Below are 15,545 nucleotides of genomic sequence, written 5' to 3'. Positions count from 1 at the left end.
TAAATTTATATAATATGGGAAGTATATTAAAATAATTAGGAAAATATAAAATTGTACACAGAATATTTGTTGTCCAGCATCAATTTTAATCTAAAAGAATTTAAAACCAGAAAATTGCCATATAGTGAGATTGCAGCATGGTTTCTTTTCAGTCATCAAAATGGTGACTTAAGGAATGTGTCTTCATCATTGGATGCATCGATGTTAAAACATATTTTAAAATGTGAAGCACTATACAGACCCTGAAGAAACTCAGAGGGATCTGTGAAATTAGGTTGGAATAAAATTAATGAATAGTTACAGTAAGAATTGATCTTCACTAGGCACATAAATATTTTCCAGAAGAAAAGACTACATTGAAAAATAAACAAAACAGTGAAAAGGAAGCAGGCAGGCAGACCTTGAAATACACATTATCCAATGAAGAATATCTAGTGAAGCATGATTGCAATAATCTTTTACCTAAGTTACAGTACTGATCTATGTTCTTCCCTAATGCCAAGTAACAAAGCCATGAAAATGCAGTAATAATTTTAAGACATTAGACTTTACAGAAGGAATTCAATGAATGTATTTCTAGAAAGTAAAGATAGATGTCTGAGATAAAGAGTAAAGCAAACATCCCCAATTCTTAGCCCTTCGAGGTCAGAGGGGTACAAGCCGAAGCACAAGGAGAATGGACAGAAGTATAGTAATGCATACCAGTAGTTCCCAAGATGCAATGATGAATATAATAGGGGAGAAAATCAACATGACCATCACAAGACTTAGCACTGGAGAATAGAGAAAAGAACAGTGAAAATCCATGGAGAATCACAAAGAATGCCCTTGCATATTTGACAGAAGTGTGCATTGTATGGCATTGAGGTCTAAAATATGTGTAGGTATTATAGGAAACTATTTGTGCTCATATGGTGCCTCAAGTAGTGATAAACTTATGATTTACAGGACATTGAGTAATAATAAAGGTCCTGTTTCAGTAGTTTAGAGTTAAACCTTGATAAATTCTGTTTTTAAACACCTAACACCCTATAAAACCAAGACAAGAAGAGTTCAAAAAATCAAATCACATAATGTGTATGCAAAAGGATTACATTATTAAGGTAATCTTTAAACAACACACAATTTTATGTGACTAGTCCTGATTATAAATGATTTGTTTTCCATACAGATTTTAGATGCACAAAAACAACAAAAACAAAACAAAACAAAACGAAGAAATGACACTTGGCAATAGAGCTAGATGCCAGTATCTCATCTCATGAGGCTGAGATTGTAAGACCATGGTTCACAGATGGCTGGGGTAGCAATCCACGAGACATTTATGTTCAATTGTTCAATCAAACACATAGTGAAACCTTGGTTAAAATAGTACAGATTCAGTCAGACATGAGTGAAAAAAAACAAGCAAGATTTTGAGGCTCTGAGTCAGTTTCATTGCTGCACACACGTGCACACACGTGCACACACACACAAACACACACACAAACACACACAGCGAATATTAAGAGTGTAAAAAATGAACCTATCTTACAGGACTATCCTAAGTATATATTAATTAATAAAAATGAGGGAAACCATAGAGCCTATGTTTCTTTGAGTCTGGCTTCCTTCACATAATGATTTTTTTCCAAGTCTTTCCATTTTCTTAAGAAAGGAGCTATGTCATTCTTTCTCATACAAGCATGAAATTCCATTGTTTATATATACCACATTTTCCTGATCCATTCATCTACTGAGGGGCATCTGGACTGGTTCCATATCTTAGATATGGTAATAATGCTGCCAAAAACATACTTGTGCTGGTAGTTTTAGTGTTTTATTTTTTGGAGTCCGGTCGTGGGTCTTGAACTATGGACATGGACGCTGTCCTTCAGCTCTTCAGCTCAAGTTTAGCACTCTACCACTTGAGCCACAGCGCCACTTCCGGGTTTTTTCTTTTTGCTTATGTGGTACTGAAGAATTGAACCAGGGACTCTTGCATGCCAACACTACCACTGAGCCACCTTCCCTGCCTGAGAGAAGATATTTTAACTTATTTTCTACACGTAAATTAATATTAAGCAAAGCTATTTAAAATAATTACTTTTTTACTCTTTAGAGGATGAGTATATTACTCTTGGATATCTTTGAGGAAAAGAGTTTAGACTCATTTCAACTGATGCTTTGCATTGAAATTACAGGCTAAACTGTCTTCTTCATTAAACAAAAGCTTCAGTTCTTTCATATTAGAATTATAAAATCATAATACCTGAATGGTGATTTGTTTTCCTTTGCTATTTTCAATTCTATTTTTCATCCATTAGCTATCTAGAGATAATTTCGACAAATGCCCATGAATGGGAATGCTGGCTCTAGAGCTATGTACATTTGACCATACAAAATGATGCTAATTGAAATGGACTCCAAGACATGGAAACAACAATTACTTTTTTTTTCAGATATCAACCTTGATGTCGGTAAAGAAGTGTAACTAGATGTTATTTTATTTCATTTGTCTTTGATTTATCTCTGGACATCTCTGTCTTGATTCTGGTACCTTCCATCTTGTATATACATTATCTGATTTGGAGAAGGAAAGGGAAATAACATAATGATGAAAGAAGTGACCCATTGCAACAATGATATTCACAAGACAATATACCGGCAATGAACTTTACAACTTTGGGGTGGGGGGTATGGTTGAGGTGGGAAAGGATAGGAGAACAACAATGGAGTGGGTAACAATATACATCAAGGAATGTACCTTACTCATGTAACTGTAACCACTCTGTACAGTACCTTTAAATAAAATAAAATTTAAAAAAGTGAACCTACCCTAGAAAAAAATATCCCTTTCAAAATAACCCATCTGTAATAGTACTTGTGAGGGATTCTAGAGTCAAACTGTTATACCTGGAAAGGGATATATTGGGAAGCCATCTCAAACAGTAATCAAAAGGCTGAGAGCTGTGCTCTGGAAAGGTCAAACAGTTAAGGGAAGACAGGGGTATGGGTTATTACCTCAAAAGTATTTAAGTTAGAGCTGTTGGACACTAAAAGTTTAAGACTTTGGAAACAAGATGGATGTCTGTGCTATGGTTGTAATGATTATTGCTCCCTTCTGCTCCTTAATAATAAGGGATTCAATTATCACTATGTATACAAACAATACCTCAGTTAATAATTGTAACCACCAACTAGATTGATGCCTCAGTTTGCGGACATACCTGTAGCCACTCATTACCCCACCCTGTAGTAGAATGAATATAAAGCATTTAAAACAGGATTTGGGGATCCAGAAGCTGGCAATGAGGCTTTGGGTCCTCTGGTATCTTCTTTCCTATCACTTCCTGTGATTTCTCAGTTCTTTGGCCAGGTATCCCATCATCTTTGCTGTTTCATGGCTGTGGTTAGTGACAGTACTGATATTCGGAACACCTCAAAACAAACTATGGAAAACACTTCCTCAGAGAAGATTCACAAATGTATAGGAGCACCTGGAAAGAAACCTAAAATCAGCAGTCATTCTGTGATCCTCTAACAAGAAAGTATAATTCTGGTGTACCTTTACTTCGGATATATATAAGAGATGGACAATTGTCCCTTTTGTACATTTGGTATTTGGTATTGCATAAATTTTCAGAAACACATATACATTGTGAAATAATGTTATTTATTTCATAGGTCACAAACCTGGTCACTGGAGTGATGACCCAAATGTCTTATCTCAGTTGCCTGATTCAGACTTAGATGAGTGTGAATTGCATAATTGTGAACATTTTTCCATGAAACTTAACAACACAGGTCACTCCATACCTCTAAAGATTTTACATATATTATAGTAATACACACCTAAACTGGTCAGCACTCACAGCACATCGGTGTGTTATAATTGTCTTCAGATCAGAAATATTCTAGAGTTTAAAGTAGAATGATGGGCTGTACATTTTCAATGGAAGAGTGATGATCACCCCCTGCAATTATTCTCAGTGGAAAATCCTTCCTATACATTTTACTGACTTAGCTTCTACTCTGTGCTTTACCATTATCAGGGAGGGTCACATTGTATAGAGCTACAATACTGCAGCAACCTTAGCTGTCTTTGAATTTTACCTCTAATCTTAATACCAAGGTCAACTCCGAAACTCTAATCACATCATTAGTGGACACCTGAACTTTCCAAGCTTGGTGAAAAATTCAGATATCATTGCTCATTGCCAGTGTTAAAGATCTCACTCTATAAGATTTATTGTGTTTCTTCTTGTATTTCCAACACTGCCTTAGATGTTGGTTTTTGATATAGAGCTTTTAGTTTGCATTTGATTTATGGAAGTGTTAGTAATGCCAGTTGAACTGCATATATTATAATGTAAGTAATTTGATGTTTTGACATATGAATTTAATTTTGGCAATTGAGGAAGTCAATGCACATCACTCACAAAAGTTTCTTTATATGTACTGGTATTGCTTTATTGTGAACTTCCTAAAAGCCAGTCATAGGAGCACATGTCCTAATCCCATCACTTCTGTCACTGAGATGAGTCTTGAAATGTCCAGACGACTTGGCACTTCATAGTGAGAAAGTTTCTACAATGAAGGGTGAGAGAATAGAAAAAAGAGCAAATGAATCTTCCAACTGTTTTGTTACATGTTCTTTACACTTAGCCATTAAGACACCATAATAGTATTTTTATAACTTCTTACCTACTTTTTTCCTGTTCTGAGATGTTTTATTTATGGATCTCTAAGAAATCATATAAGAATCATAAAATAAATCTATAAATCATATAAGAAATGTTAAAAAATAGTTTGTTAGGGATATATAACCTAAAAGGAATAATTTCAGGAAAGTATTAAGCACATAAAATGTAATGCACACCTAAAATTGTCTCTTTATTTAAAACTTCAGCAGTTTTAGTTTATTTATTCTAATAACAAAGATTATAAATTGTTACAATAGTATTCCAAATGCAACACAGAACTAGAAAAATGAAGGGTAGCACTAAAGAATGCTACTGCTACTACTAATCGTGTAAGAATAAAATTTAGGCAAAACTCCTTCAGACTAAAAGCCACAGGACAGCCCCAACATTACTTTGTTTCATATGAAGACAAGACCTTTTTTTGTAAAGATAAGTTTTCACAGATATTAACAGCAGTTGGGTATATATTTCTTAAGGCCTTCAGGAAGGATTCTCTGACAATGTTGATGGAAGCTGACTTCTTTGGGACCTACTACACAGTGTGCAGTCACCATTCCAAGCACTGCACCTGCATTAGGGTAATTTTCGTGCTCAAGATAGTTCTTCCAGTTAGGAAATGAATTAACTATTTTATTAAAAACAGAAGTAGGCAACAAGGCCAAACAAATTTCCCAAGTACCAAATACGGATCAGCTGCAGAACCATAATTCAAATCCAGGTTTCCACCAGGCATATCTGAGGATATTCTGTAGGTTTCACATTCATTACCTTTCAAGATGTATGGAGCAGATGAACCCACAATATCTTCCTAATTATGGTTATAATGGCAATAACATTGCTACAGAATATACACATTTTTAAATTAAAAGGGTGTGGGTAATGACATTGTAGGTGATCTTTATACCAAATAAAGACTGAACCAAAAAGAAAAGTAAGGGGCTGGGAAGGTGGCTCAGTGATAGAGCGCTTGCCTTGAATGCATGAGGTCCTGGGATCAATTCCTCAGCACCACATAAGCAAAAAGAACAAAGTTGAAAGTGGTGCTGTGGCTCAAGTGGTAGAGCACTATCCTGGAGTTGAAGAGCTGAGGGACAGCACCCATGCCCAGAGTTCAGGCCCCACGACCGGACCCCCCCCCAAACAAAATAAAAATAAAAGAACCTAGGCCGCAAATTTTAGTCATAGTACTAGCACTCATATAACATATATATATATATATATATATATGTGTGTGTGTGTGTGTGTGTGTTTGTGTGTGTGTGTGTGTGTGTGTGTGTGTGTGTGTGTGTGTGTGTGTGTGTGTATACACATATATATGCTTCCTAAAATATACAGTGAGTTAATTTGTCGAACCTGGTCATAGATTAAACATGAGGTGTGAAAAAGTATGTAAGTCTGAAATGACTCCAAGGTATTTTGAGAAGACAGCTGGGAGAGTTATCACTTAATCAAATAGTAATGAGGGATTGGTTTGTAGATAGAGATCAAAGCTCACTTTGGGATATTTTGAGTTTGTTAAAATCAGTTGTTAGGAGTTGTCAGTAGACAGGATGCTATTAAGGACTTGAATTAAAGTAAACAGAGATGGAGAAAAACTACAGAAATAATTACTGTACTCAGTGGTAAAAAAAAAAAAAAAACATGAGAAGGAATATTACAGAGCTAAGCCCAGGGATACCCAAATATGTAAAACATGACAAATGAAGAAAAACAGTAATAAGTATGTAATGCAGACTTATATGGGTAGGTATTTTTAATGTTTAAGGGCTATGAAGTGATTGTGTGAAGACCTAAAATTTAAGAAATTCGTAAGTTCAACTATCCTTTGGGTCAACCATAGCTGATAGTTTAAGTAAAACGGAGCCACAATAGTGTGTCTTGATTTACCAAAGTGAAAATAGGTCAATATTTGGAAAGCCAATTTTTGGACATGTCGTTGGAGTGGCAATTACTGCAGTTTGTTCAACTGTCAGTAGAAAGCTACAGGTTTAGCACAATGATAGAAATCTTTCAGAGATCTGGTAGATTTTCCCTCTGACTTCAATTTCCCTTTTTTTCTGAGAGCTAAAATATCACTACTGGAAACCTGTCCAAATTGTGCCTTTGGCAAGTTAACAGATAGTCAGTCTATCACATGCCCAAATAAAAGAGAATTGGAACAGGTTTACATTGAGCACTCACAGTAGACGGGTCTCTGGACTTTCTCAGGAAAAGCCTTCTGCCATTGTGGGATGGATAGGGCTGGATAACATGCAAAATAGACACCATAGATTGAAAGTATTCTGCTAAGTTACCACGTGAGATAACGGAAGGTTTAACTGCATTGTATTGACTTTTATGAATCAGTTAATCAGATTCTTCATGCCATATGATTTTACTAGACTGTAAAATGCATGCTTATTGCATTTCCTTTGTATAACATATAGTATGTTTTGAAATTTGGTATAAAACATTTGTCTTTTCATTTATTTATTTTTAATATGTATTACTCTAGTTTTCAAGAGTAGGGAAATTTCCTGGAACTTTGTAAATTGATGTCATATGTAATTTATTTTTTTTAATTCTTATTTATTGTCTATTGTAGCCACCGGCTATATGTAATTTAAACTGTAGTTTTCTTCAAGTGTATCATCCTATGCTGAAGTTTTTTTCTTACAAGCTTTCTAATAAATATGTAGTCTATTCAATTTTGAAAAGTACTGCTGTACCTCCCGCTTATTTGTGGCATTTCTGAAATCCAAGTTCCTCTGTGTGTCAGGGTGGATACTTTTGCTTGTAACAGTTTTGTTATTGAATACATAGCATCTGACTACTTAGGGAACAAAAGATGTGAAGTTACAGTATCCCAATAAAGAACTTCCAGGACAATTCAAGGGCAACTCATGTACTCTCTATGTAGGTGAATAAGAGCAAAGAAAAAAAGTCTTATACATGAAAGTGACTGGGAGTGTGTGCACATAGTTATTCACTTATTTATCTGTTGTTATAGTTTTATATATTCAATATTATTCATTTTATATATATATATATATATATATATATATATATATGATCACAATTTCCAAAATCCAGAGAACCACATCCATGGGCATCGCTTTCCTATGTTGCTCTTTGGGTAATAAGAATGAAACCTGGGGGGAAGATGGCGGAGGAGAAGCTGGAATCTGAAGAAGCTCTAGCATAGAAAGCAGTTTTAGAGTTCCAGTGAACAGTCCTAAGCCAGAGAATCACACCAAGCGTGCCATCACAGGACAGAGAGTTAGACAAGAGGGGGGAAGCCAAGGCAAAAAGACACATCTGAGCGCCTGCCAGCCACCGCGGCGGCGGCGGCGGCTGCAGGGTCGCGGCACAGCTGGGGCCATAACTGAGCGCTCACACAGAGAGTCGGGGACTAAGGAGCCAGACACAGCAGGCGAGCGGATTCTACTCAACACCAGCAAGAAATGACAAGGAGCGGACAACTTCATCCTGCAGTTCCCAGACCAGAGACGACCCAGGATCCAAGACTCCATGTGAGTAGAAGCCCGACATCCTCACTCCTTCTCAGGGAGCGGAGGAGGGAAGGCCACCCCTCCCCCCCCAGCACCGGAGATCTCCGTCTTGGATACCGACAAAGCTCGGAGGAGCTGCCAGCTCCAACCCAGGCCTTGGAATAAAACGAGTCATTTAGCAGGTCACAAGAACTTAACGGCGGCGAAGTGACCTGCCAGACTCGGCTCCATCCAGGGAAAAGTCACCTAGCTCAGGCACCAGCCATTGGAGTGGCATTCCTCACTGGCTAACCAGAGCCAGAGGCTGCCTCTCCCTCTAGCAGCCTCAACAATCAATTGAAAAACAGAAACCCTGAGAACGGCTCCAGGCGGGGCTCTGTTAGTTTTGTTTTTTTTTTTCACAAAATATCCCCAGGAAAATGTACTGATTGTTGAAAGACCTCAACTCTACCCAGAACCTAGACTTACCACTGCATCCCCCTCTTTTGTGATTCTCAAAGTAGATCACCCTTCCATTAAACTAATCGGGGAGGGGCATCTCAAAATCTTGGGTAAAGCAGAGCATTTTTCTGCCTGTTCGAACAAACTGACTTAAGAAACCAGTCAAGCCACATGACTTCAAGCTGACCAGAGACTCAAACAAGAGGCTGTTTACAGACAAAGGGGAGATACAGGATTCTTCCCACCCCTCCGAAAAAATCAAAAAAAAAAATCAAAGAACTTTTTTTTTCTTCTCTTCCTCTTCTTTTCTTTTCTTTTTTTTCTCTTTTTTTTCTTTTTTTTGGTACCTTTTATATATATAATTTTTTTTCCTTTTCTAAAAATTTTATTAATCTTTAATTTTTGCCTTTTTTTGAAAAAATAATTATTTTCCGGTAACTTTTTTTTCCTCTTATAATTTTTATTTTAGGAATACATGAATGTGCGTTTTCCTTTCTTTTCTTGTCTTCTTTCTCTTTTTCTTTCTTTCTTAACTATCTTTTTGTTTTTTTTGTCTAGCTCTACTGAACTTCTGATCTTTTTCTCTCCCTTTCTAATCCTTTTCACCTTTTCCTCTCTTTTGATCTTCTGTATGTGACTTAACTATTGTCCTGCACATCCTCAGATAAACCCATAGTTGACTATTACACCCTATCCCCCATTGTGTACACACTTAATCCAAAAATTTATTACTCAATTCAAAACCTCTGAGACTTAAATTCCTTAATAGCAGTTCTACCTCTTTATACCTATATAATATTTTAAGCATTTTCTTAAGTTTTGCACTTCTCATCTATGTCCCTACCCTTCTATTAATATACTCACATTCCTCTCTAAATAGATGGTCTTTTAATCTCCATAATAATATTAATTTTTACGTTTCTATTTTTTTCTGGTCTCTTTTCATTTCCCTTTCACTTTCTTCCTTTTCTCTCTCTCTCTACTTCCATCCTACCCAACCTATTTCCTGCATTGAGATTAGGACATAGTTAACTCTCCCTGTGCCTCCCCACACCAATCTATTCCTATTTTTTACCCACATCTCTCCCTAAACCTAAAAATTTTTGGTTTTCCAAATTCTTTTCTGCAGTTTGAAACCCATTAACATATAGTTGTTTGATGTTGAATAGATGTATCTGTTGAACTAGAATGTATCTGTAGACTATTGACTGTATAAATGCAAACGTTGGTTGATGGTTGCCTTAAGATAGTGTTCTAGAACAAAACTGGTGCTATTTTCATCTCAAATGGGCAGAGTAAGCCAGAAAAACAAGAAAAATGGCAAATCCGGGTATCTCAATTCCCAATCTTGATAATCAGGGGTCAGAACAGATAATGAACAACCCAGAAGAGAGTTCCCAAATAGCGCCACAAACACTGGTGGCAAACATGATAAATGAGAATTTTGACAACTTGCAAAGGACCTTGTATGAGCGTGAAAAGGGAGAGAGAGGAGGCATCCCAAAAGTTTATACAGGAATATCATAAGCGTGAGGAAGCTACTCAAAAACTGATACAGGATTTGCGTAAACAACTTGAGAATACTCAAAGAGAAAGGGAGGAATGGCATGAGCAGGCTGAGAACACTCAAAGAGAACTGCAGGAATCCCCCGAATGGGAAGAAAGGGAACTGCAGGAATCCCACAGACGGGAGGAAGCTAATCAAATAGTAATTCAGGAATTGAGAGACCAGGTAGAGAATACACAAATATCACTAAAGACATTCATGGAATCCATTAACAAAGAGCTGAAGGAAGTCAGGGAGACCACAAAGGGAATGCTGAATGGAACCCAAGAGAAGGAATGGGAGTCCAAAGAAACCATAACCAATCAACTAAGTGATTTGAGAACAAACACTGAACACCAAATTAAGGAAGTAATGAAATTCCTACAAGACCTAAAACAGAGCTTCAACAAAGAACTTGAAGCCATCAAAGCTGACCAATTAGAAGGAAAAGAGATAAAAAACAAAGTAGAGAGTCTTGACAGCAGGTTAGACCATGCAGAAGATCAAATCTCAGGGATTGAAGACAGCCTAGATATTATAGAGAAAGAACATACAACCATCCAAGACAAGTCCAAGAAATATAGATCTATCCAACACCTGGAAGACACCATCAGAAGGCCTAATCTAAGGATAATGTGTGTAGAGGAGCACCTAGAAACAGAAGTTAATTGTCTAGGAAATTTATTTAACAGGATCCTAGCAGAGAACTTCCCAAACATACAAAAATATAGGCCTATTCAGATACAAGAAGCTTTTAGAACCCCAAATAGACCAGACCAGAATAGGACATCACACAGTCACATTATAATCCACACAGGATCAACTCAGACCAAGGAAAAGATCCTTAAAACTGTCAAGGAGAAAAGGGTAATCACCTATAAAGGGAAACCAATTAGAATCACCTCAGATTTCTCAGCAGAGACAATCAAAGCAAGAAGAGCCTGGAATGACATATGCCATGCCCTAAAAACAAACAACTATAAACCAAGAATACTGTACCCAGCTAAACTCTCCTTCATAACTGAAGGCCAAATAAGAGCCTTCCATAGCAAAGAAATATTGAAACAATACATCTCCACCAAACCAGCCCTACAAATGATTCTTAAAGATGTCCTACACATAGAAAACCAACAAGACCGCAACAAAGGCCAAGAAACTGCACCCAAACTGAGAATCCAAGAACCATAGGAAGAACCCAGTTTTCGCAGCCCCCAAGAAGGTGGATAACATGGCAGACACTCCCAAATAGCTCTCAGTCCTATCTCTTAACGTTAACGGACTGAACTCTCCAATTAAGCGACATAGACTGTCTAGTTGGATTAAAAAACAAGACCCTTCTATCTGCTGCCTGCAGGAGTCACATCTTGCCCGTAAAAACAAACACATTTTCAAAGTTAAAGGCTGAAACAAAATCTACCAAGCAAACGGCCCCCATTAACAGGCGGGAGTTGCAATCCTAATATCAGATAAAATAGACTTCAAATTAAAATTCGTGAGAAGAGATAAAGAAGGTCACTACATACTAATTAAAGGATCTCTCCTTCAGGAGGATATTACAATTCTAAATATCTATTCGCCAAACAATGGAGCACCCAAATTTATCAAAGAAACACTAGTTTCCCTCAAATCCCATATAGATCGAAAGACATTAATTGTTGGGGATTTTAACACACCATTCTCCCCACTAGATAGATCAACTCGGCAAAAACTCAACAGAGAAACCGCAGATCTAAACAGCTGCATAGATCAACTAGACTTAACAGACATCTACCGAACATTTCACCCAGCAGCATCAGAATACACGTTTTTCTCAGCAGTACATGGAACGTTTTCCAAAATACACCACAATTTAGGCCACAAACCAATCTTGTCTAAATTCAGAAACATTGAAGTTATACCTTGCATTCTCTCTGACCACAAGGGAATAAAATTAGAACTCAACACCAAAAGCCACCAAAGAAAGTCCGGTATATCATAGAGGCTGAACAACACACTGCTGAATCAAGAGTGGGTCTTGGAAGAGATTAAAAAGGAAATTCAAATGTTCATGCTTTTCAACAAAAATGAACACACAAATTACCAGCTCCTCTGGGACATAGCAAAGGCAGTACTCAGAGGTAAGTTTATAGCTCTGAGCTCCTACATCAACAAATTGGATAGATCTGAAACTAGCAATTTAATGACACAACTAAACCTCCTTGAAAAAGAGCAGCAAGATAAACCTCAATCCAGTAGACAGAAAGAAATAATCAAAATTAAATCAGAATTAAATGAATTAGAATCCAAAAAAACTATAGAAACAATCAACAAAACAAAGAGTTCGTTCTTCGAAAAAATTAACAAAATTTACAGATCCTTAGCAAATCTTATCAGAAAAAGGAGAGAACACACTCAAATTATTAAACTCAGAGATGAGAATGGAAACATCACCACGGAAACAACCAAGATTTAGAACATTATAAGGGAATACTTCTCAAAACTTTATGTTAATAAGTATGGGAACTTTACAGAAATGGAACTTTTCCTAGCAAATATTGACATGCCAAAACTAAACCAAGATGAGTTATACCAGCTCAACAGGCCCATATCAAGCATTGAAATAGAAAAAGCAATAAGAGACCTCCCAGCTAAGAAAAGTCCAGGACCAGATGTTTTTATAGTGGAATTTTACAAGGCCTTCAAAGCAGAGCTCACACCAATACTCCTCAAACTCTTCAATGAAATTGATAGAGAAAGCTCACTACCGAACACATTCTATGAAGCCATCACAACACTCATCCTAAAACCAGGCAGGGAATCATCAAAAAAAGAGAACTATAGACCCATTTCATTGATGAACATTGATGCAAAACTTCTCAGCAAAATTTTGTCCAATCGACTTCAACAATTCATCCAAAAAATCATACACCATGATCAAACAGGATTCATTTCAGGGATACAAATCAGGTTCAATATACGCAAATCAATTAATATTATTCATCACATCAACAGGAGCAAGAATAAGAACCACATGGTTATTTCAATAGATGCAGAAAAAGCATTCGACAAGATCCAACACACCTTTATGATGAAGGTTTTGGAAAAATTAGGAATCCCTGGAACATTCCTCAACACAATAAAGGCTCTATATGACAAACCTACAGCTAGCATTATACTCAATGTTGAAAAATTAAAGCCATTTCTTCTTAACTCAGGAACAAGACAAGGATGCCCACTCTCTCCACTTCTCTTCAATCTAATATTAGAATATCTAGCTACAGCAATAAGACAAGATGCAGACATAAAGGGGATCCAAATAGGGAAAGAAGAAATAAAACGCTCACTCTTTGCAGATGACATTATATTGTATTTAAGAATCCCATAGACTCCACTCCCAAATTATTCAAGCTGATTCAAAACCTTGGCAAAGTAGCAGGTTATAAAATTAACCCCCCAAAATCAATGGCTTTTCTGTATGCCAACAATGAGAAAAGTGTGGCTGAAATTAGGAAAACATCCACATTCGTAATAGACCCACAAAAAATAAAATATCTAGCAATTAACTTAACTAAAGAAGTGAAGGACCTCTATGATGAAAACTTTAAAATCTTAAAAAAGGAAATCAACACAGAACTTAAAAAATGGCAAAATCTCCCATGCTCCTGGATTGGAAAGATTAACATTGTGAAAATGGCAATTCTTCCCAAGGGTATCTACAAATTCAACCTGAGACCTATCAAAATTCCACCCTCATTCTTCAAGGAAATAGAAGAGGCAATCCAAAAATTCATATGGAAAAATAAAAGACCCCGAATTGCAAAAACGCTCCTCAACGGAAAAACACTGCTGGAGGACTATCAATACCAAATTTCAAACTCTACTATAAAGCCATAGTAATCAAAACAGCTTGGTATTGGCATAAGAACAGACCTCAGGACCAATGGAATAGAATTGAAAACCCAGAAATGAACCTACAGACCTACAGCAATCTAATCTTCGATAAGGGAGCTAAAACAATAGAATGGAAGAAAGACAACCTCTTCAGTAAATGGTGCTGGCAAAATTGGTTAACTACATGTAGAAAACTTAAGCTAGATCCTTATATATCACCCTGCACCAGAATCAACTCCAAATGGATCAAAGACCTTAAAGTCAAAGCAGACACTCTGAAAACATTACAGGATGGAATAGGAGAAACCCTAGGTCTCCTTGGCTCAGGCCGAAATTTTCTGAATAGAGACCCGGAAACACAACAAATCAAAGAAAGGTTGGACAAATGGGATTGCATAAAGTTGCAGAGCTTCTGCAGGGCAAATGTCATAGCTAGAAAGATCAATAGAAAACCCACGGATTGGGAGAAGATCTTTACTAGCCATACAACGGACAAGGGTATCATATCTAAAATATACTTGGAATTCAAAATATTAAACCCCCCAACAACAAATCCTCAAAGAAACAACTGCCCAATAAATAAGTGGGAGAAAGACTTGAAGAGAAACTTCTCTGAAGAAGAAAGAAGGATGGGCAATAGACACATGAAGAAATGTTCAACATTGCTAGCCATAAAAGAAATGCAAATCAAAACAACATTGAGATATCACCACACTCCAGTTAGAACGGCAAAAATCAAGAACTCTAACAACAACAGATGCTGGAGGGTATGTGGACAGAAAGGAACTTTACTTCATTGTTGGTGGGAATGTAAACTTGTTCAACCACTTTGGAAAGCAGGATGGAGGTTCCTCAAAAGACTTCACGTAGAACTCCCCTATGACCCAGCAATCCCACTTTTGGGCATTTACCGAAATGTTTACAAAGAAGACCACACTAAAGCTACCAGCACAAATATGTTTATTGCAGCTTTATTTAACATAGCTATGATATGGAACCAACCCAGATGCCCCTCAGTAGATGAATGGATCAAGAAAATGTGGTATATATACACAATGGAATTCTATGCCTCCATCAGAAAGAATGACATTGCCCCATTTTTTAGGAAATGGAAAAACTTGGAAAAAATTATATTAAGTGAGTAAGCCAGGCCCAAAGTAACATACGTCCCATGGTTTCCCTTATTTGTAATATCTAGTATACGTATGAGTCAAGCGGAAAAGGTCGGATAATGTGATGTCAGGAAAATGAACACTTAGATGTATATTTTAATGTTTTTTTCTTTCATGCATGTGTTTCTAATGCATTTATAAGATTATCTCTTTGCTATATTTGATGTCAGTATAACTTGTGGAGGAGATGGGGAAAAACCAGTTGTTTAAGCATGCAGGTGGACCTGTTGCAACAATGAGAATTACAAGTTGTCATGTCCAAAATGAGCTTTACAATGTTGGTGTGGTGGGGGTGGGGGAAGGATACGGCTGGGTATTGTGAGGGGAGGGTGGAGGCTGG

General features: G+C 36.9%; 1 long non-coding RNA gene across 1 annotated transcript in view; it reads right to left on the bottom strand.

Moving 5' to 3' along the window:
* Nucleotides 1-4,426: 4,426 nt before the first annotated feature.
* The window catches only part of LOC138825248 (uncharacterized), a 47,716-nt gene continuing 36,597 nt past the window's right edge, over nt 4,427-15,545 (bottom strand). Inside the window, exon 2 of the long non-coding RNA XR_011371378.1 lies at nt 4,427-4,569. This is a non-coding gene — a long non-coding RNA (uncharacterized lncRNA). The remainder of the gene's footprint in view (nt 4,570-15,545) is intronic.

Source organism: Dipodomys merriami, unplaced genomic scaffold, assembly GCF_024711535.1.
Source record: "Dipodomys merriami isolate MVZ:Mamm:240054 unplaced genomic scaffold, mDipMer1.0.p SCAF_1360, whole genome shotgun sequence".
In the NCBI taxonomy this organism is placed as follows: Eukaryota; Metazoa; Chordata; class Mammalia; order Rodentia; family Heteromyidae; genus Dipodomys; species Dipodomys merriami.
The sequence above is the reverse complement of the archived record's forward strand: the minus strand, read 5'-3'. Positions and strand labels throughout refer to the sequence as shown.